Source organism: Lagopus muta, chromosome 1 (assembly GCF_023343835.1).
Source record: "Lagopus muta isolate bLagMut1 chromosome 1, bLagMut1 primary, whole genome shotgun sequence".
Classification (NCBI taxonomy): Eukaryota; Metazoa; Chordata; class Aves; order Galliformes; family Phasianidae; genus Lagopus; species Lagopus muta.
Window position 1 is genome coordinate 172,645,622 of NC_064433.1, and position 13,962 is coordinate 172,659,583.

The 13,962-nt window shown below is 43.5% G+C and overlaps 1 protein-coding gene across 4 annotated transcripts in view; it reads right to left on the reverse strand.

The window, feature by feature from the left end:
* Nucleotides 1–6,620, reverse strand: part of PDS5B (PDS5 cohesin associated factor B) — a 100,472-nt gene extending 93,852 nt beyond the window's left edge. For 3 of the 4 annotated variants that reach the window (XM_048942748.1, XM_048942755.1, XM_048942744.1), the window contains exon 1: nt 6,467–6,619. The gene's annotated coding sequence lies outside the window, so the exon portion shown is untranslated. Of the gene's footprint in view, nt 1–6,466 lie in introns of all 4 variants that reach the window. The other variant, XM_048942766.1, reaches the window with a different exon arrangement.
* Nucleotides 6,621–13,962: the final 7,342 nt, after the last annotated feature.

Consider the following 13,962-nt stretch of genomic DNA (forward strand, 5'->3'; position numbering starts at 1 on the left):
AGATCAGCTGCAGGGAAGGGGTAAGGGAAAAAAAGAAAAGAAAAAACCAGATCCCTTGGAAGTCACCCCCTTGCAGGGCCCCCAGTACAAAGTAGAATCATGCATGTTACATTGTTCTTCTGTCAATAACAAGTATTGCAAGAATCCCCAGGAAAGCACTCATCTCATCACACCAAACACTGGTTAGCAGACAATAAAGCATAACTGTTAATAGCATTTCATTAATTTAATTAGTACGAGCTACACATAGCTAAAGGTTACAATCTAGTGACTCATAAGAGCACATCCATACATACATTTCTTTACTAAATTGGCTTGTAAAGGAATAATGGAAGCCTGGTGTTAGGACAGCGCATCTGCAAAGCAAGTTTTTAAGAGTTAAAAAACGAGAGAATCAAGATTTTGGATAGGGTGTTAAAAAGGATCACGCAGAGGAGGCGACCCACCCGATCCCTCGCTACCTTTTTCCACTGCATCATTTCTTTCCCAGCCAAAAGCAAAGAAGCTGTTCACTTTTTCTCCTCGTCATTCCACGTGCCCCACAGTACACTTTATTTAAACCATGCTCTGAAGAGACTCCATTTCCTACAGGGCTCCTGCATAGGACCAGCCAATGTAACACTAGCAAACAATAATAATCAGTTTTGCAATGCCTTGATGAAATAGGGATTACTCCTATTTTATAGATGACTAACTTGAGAAACAAAATGAACTTTCAGAGCTGTCCACCAACTTTGCCTGTACAGAGAAACTGAGTCCACAACTGCCAAAATACGCCATAATACCAAACACCACGAAACTCAGGGTCTGCAGCCCATCTCCCAGGAAATCAAAATGCTACTAAAGAGCACTAGGAAAAAGCTTGGCTTAAACAGACTTATTCTTGAAACACAATAAACTGATAAGAAGAAAGAATCCCTCTGTTCACTCAGTCGCTCTGATCATTCAATACTCTTCCCTGTCCATTCATTTCACATTTTCCAGCTTTTGGAAAACACTTCAACCAACTCTAATACGGAGCTGAAATTCACAGAATGGTTTGGGTTGGAAGGGACCTTTAAGATCATCTAGTTCCAACCCCCTGCTATAGGCAGGGACTCTAGAGCAGGTTGCTCACAGCCCCATCCAGCCTGGCCTTGAATGCCTGCAGGGAGGGGGCATCCACAGCCTTGCTGGGCAACCTGTGCCGCTGTGTCACCACCCATGCAGCAAAGAGTTTCTTCCTAACATCTGGCCCAAATCTATCCTCTTTCAGTTTAAAGCTATTTCCCCTGCCCTTATAAGAAGTTCCTCCCCAGCTTTCCTGTACATTCCTGAACATAACTAAATAAATAAACACATAAATTCCTAAATATAACTAAGGATTACCATAACGTGCTTAAGAGGACAAAGCTGAATTAGAATTGTCTCTTGTACTTTCGAAATTAATTTGAATACTGTTTATATTACATACAGAAATGCATTAAGAAGTGGGCATCAATTAAGAAATAAAAATGTTACTCTAAATGTACATAACACTGCACAAACAACCCTATAGAGAGTCTACTACAGGCAGGTAGTAACAGGGAGAAGAGGTTCAAAATGTTTCAAGTTCTCAGAGCACTCTCATTGCGACTGAGGACAGAATATTTATTTCAGAAAACTGTACGTGCAGGGCAATCTCCATTCTTAATTCCTTCAGTTATGGATATGCTTCAGAAAACTGTGGACTGTGTAATCTAAGCTGGGTAAAGCAAAGGGAAACGTGCCTGTCTCTTAGTTTCACTCTGAAAAACTCCTTCAACATCTTCTAAAAGGTACAGAATTGGCTTATTCATTCTTTCCTCCATTTCCATAAAGCAAAATGTTACAGCCTTATTCTGACTAGTTCATACTCCCAACAGGAAGAAAACCCAACCTAACTTTACTACAAACCATGAATGAGGTACTCATGACTTGTCTGTTTCCCTTTGAAATACCGTGAGTGGCACCCAGAAAGCCCACAGACATTGATTGTCCCATACACCATCACAAACTGATGCTACAGCCTCTTCCACCCACCTTGTTTTTGTGTACAGGAAGTCTTAACAAACTACATGCAATGTTTCATAGTGAACTGTCAAACAAAGCAATTACCCAAGACGGTATCACAGCTAAAGATATATGGCAGTGCTAGGCTGGTTATTTTCCCAACAAAAACTTACAAATTCTAGGTAGTTAGATGCAGGAAAATAAATCCTCTGGGGACAATTAGAAATAATAAACAACAACAATCCACAATATGCTCACACATCCTAACTAAGAGCAACACATCTCAACTCCTTATTTCTGATAAGAGCAGAAACCTAACATACGTGTTCCCAAAAATCTGACTGTCTTTACAGCAACTCCATATCCAAGTAACAAAGCAGTACTAACAGAAACAGCCAAATTCAAGGTGGCACAAAAATTACACACGCAGTTCTGAAGGGTTTTGTTTTGTTCTAAGTCTTCATTTAGAGTAATACGTTTGTGCTCAGCACAAATAACAGCTTTTGGGGTTCTTCTCCTTCTCCTAAGACTCTCAGAAACCAAATTCTTGACGTTGAATTGATGTCAATGCGGATACACCAGGGATGCCTCACAGACAACCAGAGGCTGCTTTGAAAGAAGCTGTGGACAACTGATGAGTAAATCTACACAAAAGCTGGAAAATCTCACTCAGCAGTCACTTTCAAGGTGCTTAACAATTAGGCCTTAGTTGAATCTAGTGCTCCTTAACAGAGCTATGAAATGCAGTTTAGGTGACAAAAGCAGTGGAGACAATAACATTTTTTAACTGCTAACTTAATTTTGTCCGTTAAAAGATACAGAAGTGAAGCATCTTGTTTCAGCAGAAACAGCATCCACCAGGATTCCTAATTAAGTCAGAGAAAAAGTACACAGTTAGGACTGCCTGGAATTGATCTCAGAAGAACAGGGTATAAATTAGAAAACCCCAGATGGGGTCCTGATCCCTGGTTACGGTACTGCCATATAAATGGTGACAGACACAAGATGATTAGTACAAACACGTCCATCTGTTCCCAATGAGGTATGGCTTTTTTTTTTTTTTTTTTTTTTTCCTTCTTCCCCCCCCCCCCCCAAATCATCTTTTGAACCATATTTATACTGAAATTGTCATGAGCTGAAATAACAGAGCTGAATATCAGGCAGTATAAAACAAGGATAATGCTACAGAATGTCTTCCAGCGCTTGGGACAAAATACAAAAGTAAATTCCACTGATGGCAACCAATTCTAACCCTCAGAATCCACTGAGAACCATAAATTTCACCACATTTTAAAGAAAGATGGAGAGAAGTATATGCAGAGATGGTAACAATCTATAAAAGTTCACTCCTCCACCCTTATTAAGAATCTGTTAAAATATTAGTAGTGTTTCATTGAATTGTTTCGAGTTAGATGTGTCATGCTAATTATTGACGTTAATTGCACTCTATTACGGAATCTGAAGTGTTCCAGGTCTATTTTATTTTTGCTTTTTGTATTTTTTTTTTTAAACAAACCACTAACCTGTGAAAATAAAGTTTATTTCCATTTACACACTGCCCTTCTGATGTATTCAACATTTCAGAACTAAAAATTAAAAAAAAATAAAATAATCAAGTTTTCTAGGAGACTACATTCAACTGAAGATATCACCAATGGAAGAGCAATAGGTACTTGGCTTACATAGGTACAGCTTCAACTTTCAGATGATAGCAAAGAAGTTTTGGTTTGGTTTTACTGTTCTGTTTAAAGCACACACATTGCAATTCTTCACAAGCTTGCACACCATTCCTTCTAGGATCCATCAGCACTGCTCAACTAGTCCAGGCAATACCACAAAGCAGGGTAAGCCAACCCAACGCTTCCCCTCCAAGGATGGCGACACTCAAGTTTTTTAAAAAAGCAATGATTTTCCTCAGTTCTCCCTTACCAACTAATTCCATAACTGACCAATATTTCAGTAATGTAATCTTTCAACTTACGATAGCAGTATTTCATGCTAAGAGTGAAAACACCACTACTTGAGCAACTTGTAACAGGTATGACACACTGTCCTACCACTTGTCAGTATCAGGACGTACATGGTTTGGTTCTAGTAAGGGAATTTGTCTGAAGGAAAGGAAAAAAGACTATACAAAGGAAGCTCAAATACATACCTCTAAGTAACATTAAAGCAGAAGGAAATTTGAATGAAACCGGTAGGGAAAAATAATTAGTCTCATTTGTATCATATTCTCCTTTATTTTCCACCTTACATGCTTTTAGTGTTCAGCTCCACATTTTCTCATCCAGTGTCCCCCTGCCACCCATCCATGTTCAACAAGTAGCCTGCATCACCTCTTCCAACACAGACTTCAAGAAAAAGCATTCACTTGCTCCAACAAGCTTTAAATGAAGATCCTTTACTAAGAGACTCCTAGAAATACTCATACAAACATTTACTGTGCTGTATGAATATAAACTGTGCACCTGAAGAAAGAATGAGAGAGGAAAGAAAAGTATAATTTGAGAGCCTGGTAGATAGCAAATTATCTCAAAAGAAAAAGCATCTCTTATGGTCTGCAGGAGGTAACACAGCTTCCTGCTCAAAGCCAAAATTGGATAATGCCCATGGTCACGTCCATATCTCATGGCAATACCTTCCTGAATGCTAGCAGTAACTTTTTTAATATCTTTAATTACTCCTTAATAATAATTTAGCTGACTTGCTCAATAAGTCCATAAGTAAGCCTGCTAAAAACACTCCAAAGCCAATAGTTAAATGGCACACATTAAAACAATTCATCAGCACACAACTACTACAGACATGCAACTTTCCATTTCAATTTACATAGCTGTTCCACCAAAAACTACTAGCCTGAATAGGTAGTACAGAGAACACAAGAAAAACACAGACAATCAACAACGCATAAGAACTCAGTACAAAATGAAATCAGCCCCTACATCACAGTGAAGTACAACCCTGCCTCAAACGCAGACACAAGATGTCACACAAGTACCAAACTACTTCCTCCAGCAGCGCACGCTTTCACATGGAGGTGATGCGTGCACCTCAGCTAAACTATCCTGAGCTGCCAATCGCTCTCAGCTTTCTTTCAGGGCAATCTAAACATAACAAATTCTGCTGCTTCGTGTCTTTTCACACAAGTATATAGCACCTAGAGCACATCTATATGGCTCTATAAGAGGGACTGAGCAAAATTTCTATCAACTAAAAACAGAAGTATTCCTATAGTTTGAAAGGGGAAAAACCTGAAGGAATGCATGTCATCTTATCTCCTCCCCACAATGCGATTTGACAGCCGTTTTCAGCTATAAAGCCACTCGAATGTTAATCACCCCTTCTATTCCATTTCCCGCAAAGAGAAATCAATTACAGCCCAGCACCTACCCGTCGAGCACAAAACAAAGAGCAACACGAACATACTTGGGCAGTTGTGCTAAGGCAGGCAGCACCGCCTAGCCGGGCGATCGCGGCTCTCAGCGCTCGTGCAGGAAAGGCAGCGAAAAGTCAGGAGAAGGTTCGCACAGCCAAACCCAGCTCTGGAGGAGCGGGTCCGCTGCAGTTCAGTTCGCCGGGATTCGTTCACCATCATTAATTGTTGATTTGTTTTGAAGAAGAGATAGTGATTTATTTGCAGCGGGGTGAAGTTACAGCCCTAGATTCCTGACCAGAGGCTCTCAACGTAAACAATGCACAACCTATAAATTAACCATTCTCCATCTGGCGATTCCGATGTAAAATTCATAGTTTTTCACCTCACAGGCAACGCCAACCCCCTCCCACACACACACTTCCCTCTCGACTGCCTTCTAACAGAGCTTAATGCAAAGGGGGAGGGAAAAGGAACAAATTAAAAAAAAAAAAAAAAAAAAAAAAAGCCACCATGAAAGAACCGGGCTGGCACAAGTAGGTACCCACAGAGCCGAGGTCCGCGCGGCTGAGGAGGGCGGCGAGGGGGGACCCAAACGGTCGGGGGTTCTCTCCGCCGAGCGCCGGAGCCGCGGGCGCAGCCCGGGCGGGCGGTGAGGGGCAGGGAGGGGACAGCCGGCCTCCCGCCGCCATCCCCCGCCGGGCCACCCGGGGCGGGCGCGGGGGGCACCGGAGGGCGACCCCGGGCCCCAGAGCACCCCGGCCAAGGTCAGCCCCCCGCAGGGCCCCGCCGCGCCCCGGGGGCTGGGGGTGGCGGGGTGGGGGGGGAGTAAGGGGGGTAGGAAGGGGGCGGCAAATTTAATTTGCGACTGCGGCCACGGGGAACGGGGGGGAGGGGAGCAGCCCCGCGGAGAGCTGAGGGGGATGGGGGGTTCGGCGGCGGGGAGCCCTCGCCCCGCTCCTCCTCAGGCGCTGCCCGCGAAGCGCAGTCCGAGTTGCCGCCCCCCGCCCCCGCCGCGGAGAAGGGAAAATGGAGCGGCGGACGGGGTGGGGGTGCGCGCGGTCGCCGAGCCGGGCTCCTTACCCCGCCGCAACCGCCTCTCGTCGCTGGTCCCAGGCGGGTCCGCTCCGCGCTGCCGCCGCTCCGGGCTCGGAGAGGAGCTGCCGCCGTCGCCGCAGCCAATCGCCTCTAACCCCCTCCCCTTCCGCAGCTCGCCCCGGTCCCCCTGTCGGCTTCAAAATGGCGCCAACTTGTCTCCGGCTGCTCCAATGGAACCGCGGGGGAAGCGAGCGGGCCCAGAGCCGGGCAGCGGCGGGGCAGCAGCGCCCCCTGCCGGCCAGTACCGCCGCCGCCGCCGCTCCACCGGCCCGCGCTCCTCGAACGGCCCCGGCCCCGCCGCGCTCCGCCTGCAGGAGAGAGCAACGGGGAAGCCCCGTCCCTGTTCTGCAGCCCGAGGCGGCCCGTGACTCCCCAAGGCGGGTCAGCACGGCGCTCGGTAGTCCCGGCTGAAGGCGGACGAGCGGCGTTTGGGAAACCGAACCGGGATTTCCAGGGTCCTGAGGTCGACGGAGCGGCACCGCGGGGGCACCGCGGGCAGGGACGGAGCCACGGCTCCAACGGGGAGAGCTCCGCTGTCTGTGGTGAGCCTTCATCTGGTGATCGCTGCGTAATACGAAATTAGTGAAATCAGTATTTTCCACGAACTGTGAAAGAATCGGTGTAAAACCAGAAGGGGTAAAGTCCCTTCGCTGCGGGGAAGGAGCAGAAAAAGCAGCGGCAGCGCTCAGCAAACCTTTCGGTTTGGCTTCAGCGAGCACAACGGCTTCACAGGCATCCTGACAGGAAAACGCGAACCGAACAGTGATGCAATTCTCCCCACTGCTACCGATGAAGTGCTGCGCTTGGAAATGACAAACGGGGAGAAAGCAGAAGTGCTGAAAGTGTTCGGATTCCAAAGGCGGGAACGCTGCTCTCAGCAGAGCCACCGGGAACGGCCTGGGGCTGTGTCTGCTGTGGGCACCGATGATAAGGACTGCAGAGGCAGAGGTGCTCTCGCTGCTGCTCCAAATTCTTAACTAAGCTCCCCGGAGCTCCTGACCACACCAGCACACTGTCATCAGCACGGCTGGTTTTAAGCTAACATCCTCATCCCTTGACAGAGGCTGTGTCATCGGCCGTGCCAGGACTCTGCAAACTGTGCAGCACTTGCACAAATCTGAAAAGCCGAATTTTCACATGGCACTGAAATGACCGAGGAGCGTGTCTGGTTATGGAAGCAGCCGTCGTGCTGCCACACTGTTTGCAAGCATTTTTATTGTGGAGGGGCTTAGGGCAGCACCTCATACTCCAGCTCCCAACAGGAGGTCTGTCGCTGAGTGCTGGGAGGGGAACACGCTCAGAAAGTCCGGTCTTCATCCGGACCACTTCAGCATTTCGGAACGCAACCTTCTGGAGAAGACGCTCCCTTCCTTTCGTAGTTCCCTTCCATCGGACAGAACCGGGACGCCGCCTTCAGCAGCGCGTTCCGTTCAGTCCCGAGCTCGCTCATCCCGGCGGCAGTACCGCGCTCAGCCCTCACGGGGGAGCCCGTCCGACGCCGCTCCGCCGCCCTCAACCCTCCCGCCGCGCCCGGGGCCGCTTGGCGCGCAAGGAGGTGACAGCGGCCGTGGGGCCGTCAGGAGGCGCCGCGAGGCCGCGGTTCGAGCACAGGAGGCAGCGCGGGCAGCACGAGGGAGGAGGTCCTGCAGTGCTCCTGGGCGTGTTGCACGCGGATTTCTTCAGAAAACGCTTTTGGAAAGTGTTACGGGCCGATATTCGATTGAAGGAGGGTAAAACGAGAGCCCTCTTGGTGCAGTCCTGCCACGCTATGCGACCTGCTTGAGCATGGGTTGTGGTCCTGAGGGTGGGCTCAGAATCGTAGAGTCGTTAAGGCTGGAGAAGACTTCTAAGATCATTAAGTCCAACCGCCAGCCCACCCCAACCATGCCCACTGACCACGTCCCTCAATGCCACATCCACACGGCTCCTGATCGCCTCCCAGGGACAGACTGCACCACCTCCCTGGGCAGCTGTGCCACTGCCTCACCGCTCCTGAGAAAAGTCTCTTCCTAATATACGACCTGAAATGTCACATCTCACAAGGATGACTGGTAGCAGGATTCTTTTTACTGGTTCTGCTGCCATCTAAAAGCACAGACAAAAGTGAAGATAAATGTATGATGTTACAGAAACTTAGAAAGATTAGAAATGCCTGTACAAAGCATGTGTTTAACTTACAGCATAACATACAGAAAGCCAGCACCACACAGTACTCAGGACCAGGTCTTTTACACAGTATGTGTTTGTTGAAGGCACTGTTCACATCTCGGTGTTCCAGGGATGATGATGGAAATCCGAAAGACAATCCTTCAGAGCTGTATTCTTCTCACAACTGTGTGTAAAAACACGGTAAGAAAACTGCAGAGTACAAAGGATGCTCTGTGCCTTAGTTACAGAAATATACATGAAGATGCCCTTCTGAGTCAGATCAGCAGTCCATCTTGTTCATAATTTGATAAGCAGCAGTGGCACAGTTGGCAACATAGCACTGCTAGAGAGGCTGATGCCTTGCACCTCCAGTTCAATTTTTTTCCAATGCAGGGAACTTAAATGCACAATTTGAGATTGCCATATTCCCCTGTATAAAACAAAAATAACAGCAAAAGAGATATTACACAGGGAGACTTGCCTATTCTCTGTCCATCATGCACTGCAAGCATTAACAATTGCTGCAATAGAGATGCTACATCTGCTTTGTACATGGATGGCAAATATTCACCAATTCCCTTTAGAACCTCTTTATGGACCTGTTGTCTACCTTTATGTGCCTGCTAATGCTGCATATTTTCCAGCCTGCTTAGGCAGCAGATTCCCAAAGCTTATTGCACACTGGGCTAAGAAATGTATTTTGCATTCAGCTTAAGTAGAGCTTTTCTCAACTGTAAAATTTGATTTTATCTCTCAGCATTGTCTTCTTATAACCAAAATCCAAGCCCCTTTGGGTTTTCTTTTCTTTTTTTTTTTTCTTTTTTTTTTTTTCCAGTGTGAATAGGAGTAGAAGCAGCAACTGTCAATGTAACATCACCATAAGAAGATTCACTAAAAATTTTTGCTGAGTCTCATAAATCATTACAGTAATACTGAGGCATCTGCACATATGAATCTCTTTGCATTTTTTGCCTTTAGGTCCCTCTGTTGCTTTCATTCATTAACTTGAACTAGAGAACTGCATGAAGGCTCTCCAAATTTAAGGTATTTCAGAACAGGTTGTGGATGCCCCCTCCCTGAAGGCATTCAAGGCCAGACTGGATGGGGCTGTGAGCAATCTGGTCTAGAAGGGGGTGTCCCTGCCTATAGCAGGGGGTTGGAACTAGATGGTCTTAAAGGTCCCTTCCAACCCAAACAGTTGTATGATTCTATGATTCTGTAACAGAATAGGAGAACACTACTTTACCAGTCATGGCTTTGTTTACCCAGAGAGTAGTGAGGTACTGGAACAGGCTGCCCAGAGAGGTTGTGGATGTCCTTGGAGGTGTTCAAGGCCAGGTTGGATGGGGCCCTGGACAGCCTGGTTTAGCATTAAACGTGGAGGTTGGTGGCCCTGCATGTGGCAGGGGGGTTGGAGATTCATGATCCTTGAGATCCCTTCTAACCCTGGCCATTCTGTGATTCTGTGATTCTGTTTAATGAAGAGCTGTAATTTATACCTACAGGACTAATGGATGGGGATCTTGGGAAGAGAGCTGACAGCTGAGAAATGGCATAGACTTTCAAGACACCTCAGCACAGCATGCCACTGTGGGATGAAGGAAAGTTGCGAGGAACTTGGCCTTAGAAAGGCTCACTGCTGTAGACCTTAGCAATCCCTTCTGATTTGTCACACTGAAATATTAAAATTGCTTGACATGATAATTGCGTAGTCCCAGGGGGGAAAAAAATGGAGAGAGAAAAATCAGAAAAAAGCCTTTATTATTATTATTACTATTATTATTATTATTATTATTATTATTATTCAGACTGGAGGGAGCTGCACAACAGAGACCAAAGACTCCTGCTTTTGACAGCAAAAAGTTAGTTGTTCTACCAGCTTCCATATTTACAGATTGCTTCAGAGTAACTGTTGAGCAAATCCTTCCGTGCAGATATCATTGGAGTCTGAAAAAGGGCCAGCAGAACTAACAGAGTATTTGAATGAAAGCCAACTGACATTTTTTTAAATTTCTAACATTAAAGGGCAATATTTCCCCTTTTTTTACCATGTTTATCTGAACTCTCTTTCTTAATGTAGCAGGTTTGTGAAAAGGATACTTTTGTTTCCAGCACAGGCATAGTCAATTTTCCCTTCTGTTTCTCCACTACAACTCTTGAACAACTGCATCAAAATATTTTACTAGAAAAACAACTCAAATGGCTTACATTCCATTTCTGTACTAAGCCATTCACACCAATAAGGTTTTTGCCACGTAGGAGGCTGAGTTAATGCCTATACACTCTTTCTACTTGCAAGTGAAGTGATTTGCTTCAAAGACAAAAAAATAACTGGTTGGGTTCTTGAACTGAATAACTGAAGTTACTATGAACATGAGTTACTTTGCAACTAATTTTAGTATCTCATATGTCTCAAGTAAGCCACATGGAAACAGTGACTTAAGATGACTGGAATTTTAGACTCATGCTGTGTGCTGTGTTGCCAACATTGTCTCTTGTAAACAAAAATCAAAAAGCTGAATAAGACACAGTGATGCTCAGAAGGTATCTTTAACAAATATACAGCACTAATTCTGGAGTTTAGTAAGTAAAACTTTAATATTAATGCCAACTATTCTGACTGTCAAATATATCTGCCTGCACCTGTCTTGTTTTGCCAGTAAAAACACAGGAGTCTGTAATTAGTCTGTGATATTTTGTTATTTAAAAAAAAAAGTGAAGGAGTGAAGGTGAGATGTTACTTACCAGGACAATGACCAAAGGAAGCATTTCACACCATCTCTTTCTCATGTAACTAGTTAACATCTGTAGCAGTACACTATGAAGATTAAATGACTTAAAGGAAGTCTTTCTATTAAAACAGTAACTACTATGGCCTCCCTGAACATGCCATCTCCACTTAACTGTAGATACATTTTCATTGCTGACTTCTTCAGATGGGATTCTAAAGACATGTTTGGAAAGAGGGCAATAAAATGTTTCATGTTACACTACATAAGTGGAAAATGTCATTTGCATTGTTAATGTTCCCAACGGAATCTGTCTCTTTACTGCAGTCAGGATTTGTGCTTTATTTTGGTACCAACTAGTGCATCTTTTCTGCTTCAGCTACACAGTCTAACCATCTTGCTGCCTGATAGAATTAATACACAAACCTTTAAGGCTTCTAATACCATGTAAGTGTGTTGCTTTTGTTGTTGCTTTGTTTATTGCTGTTGTTTGTTTTACATCCTAGTGTGGTTTAACTTAGTTTTGTTACCAATTGTCATGGAATCTTTTTGCTAACCACTGTCCACCCCAACTATTAGTACAACATATGCTTACAATGTCACCTCATGCAGACAGTACCTAAAAGCTCACAGTAGTTAGAAACATATATATATATACATATTCCTCTCTTAATGCCTTGCTGAAAGTACAGAATTAGTATTTTGGGAGTCTGCACCAGCAGTCTTTCTTTCCCTGGTGATAGCTCAGTTTGTCAGTGAATTAAATTAGTTTCTCCTCTGAGATACCTTTAATTGATTTAAATGCTTTCCACACTTAATCAAGATGTAGGATGGGAGGTAGGAAAGGAGATTGCATAATCTAAATATTCTTAAGCAATGCTTTTAGTGTGACAAAATGAGGAAAATATTCAAGAGGTAAATGCTTTTACTCTAAGTTGTATCTGAAAGGTAAAAAATTCAGTTGTTAAACTTCAAGTATTCAAATAAAAGTAATTTCAAGTAACAACTGTGCATGTATTCTACAAAACAATGGGGATGTCAACTTCATAAATATTTTGCACTACACTTCTATAGCATTTTATCATCTGTTCCTCTCCCATGAGTGACTAATGTACTAAGCATTAAATACTTAAATATATTCTGCTGGGAAAATGCTGGGTATTTTTCAGTTGCTCATTTTTTCCTACTCACACATTTTCCTTTGACCATTCTACTGTCTGTCCACTACTGAAAGCTACCTCTTTTAATGTCTCATTGAATTTAAGCCCACTGAAAGCATTATACTCCTTCTCCTCCAATTTTTATTTAAATTTGAGATGCTATTTAGATAGGCTTGCAGACTAAGCAGTGCCTGGATCTTCATCTTAAGTGTCTCTTCCCAGAAGCTCCTCTTACTCTGCTTTGAAACACATGAATTGTTCGGAATCATGTTTTTCTTGGTCTGCTTCCCCCTAACATTTCACAACTTATGAACTCAGCTTTACCTCAGGCCAGCAGTTGTTACATTTTCTAAAGCACTGTCCTTTGAAACAAGGGCTAAAATGTGCATTTCTGCTAGCTTTCTTGTGCTATAGTGCTTCAGCTCTAACTCACAGATCCAGTCTTCTAATGTCAAGAAAAATCTATCTTGCAGATTTCCCCTTAAAAAAAAAAAAAAAATAATAATAATAATAATAATAATAATAAAAAGTTAAATCAAAGATTTTTAAAATTTCCAAAATAAACTAATGAGATATTCCTTTTGTTTTTCTTCTCTAGTGTTTCTTGTGTCCAAAAGGGCTCCTCTTAACCAAGAAGGAAACCAAATAACAATATTCAAATGACAAACTACTTTTATCATAGTGAAAAGAAGTACTAGCCATGCCTTAAACATCACTTACTGGAATGTATTACATGCTCCAGAAAGTACTCCTATCTCCCAAAACCAGCAGGTAAACAGATAAGGGCATTATCAAAACTGTAAAACAGAATTCCTATGTTAATTCTCAGGTTGAAATTTGAAAATTAAAAATTCTTTACTGGTGGAAATTAACAAGCCAAAAACTATTCCTGTTTTGTTTTGTTTTTTACTCAAATGTTGAACTGTCATTTACAGATCAGCATACTTTGCTGTATAAACATTTCAGAAAACTGTTTGCTGAGCAATACTCCTATAGTGTTGATGTTCACCAGGATTTCTCTCTATAGTTTGATTTAAATTCAAAGACTTATGAAAGATTGTTTCCTAAATAACCTTGAAGCCTCATTTTTTCTAAATACATGTAGTGAATCACAGAGCAGCAGGACAAATTAAGACACAAGGTTCTTTAGAAAGAGACAAATATATCTGTAAGTAGTTCTGTTGAACTCAAATGCATGTCTTATTGAAATGTGATTAGTCGAACAGGATCATGAGAAGAAAAAAAAGAGGACTCTGCTAAATCTAATAACAAGATCATGCCAAAAGACTTAAATGACTGAACTACCTATCATTCTATATTAACCCTGAACTGTAAAAATTAATGTCAAGTAGAGCCTTCTGGATATTTCTCTTGATTTTTTTCCCTTGTGATTACAGGTTGAGTCTGATTGTCTTGTCTCATAATTGTCTAATCTTTTCTATCA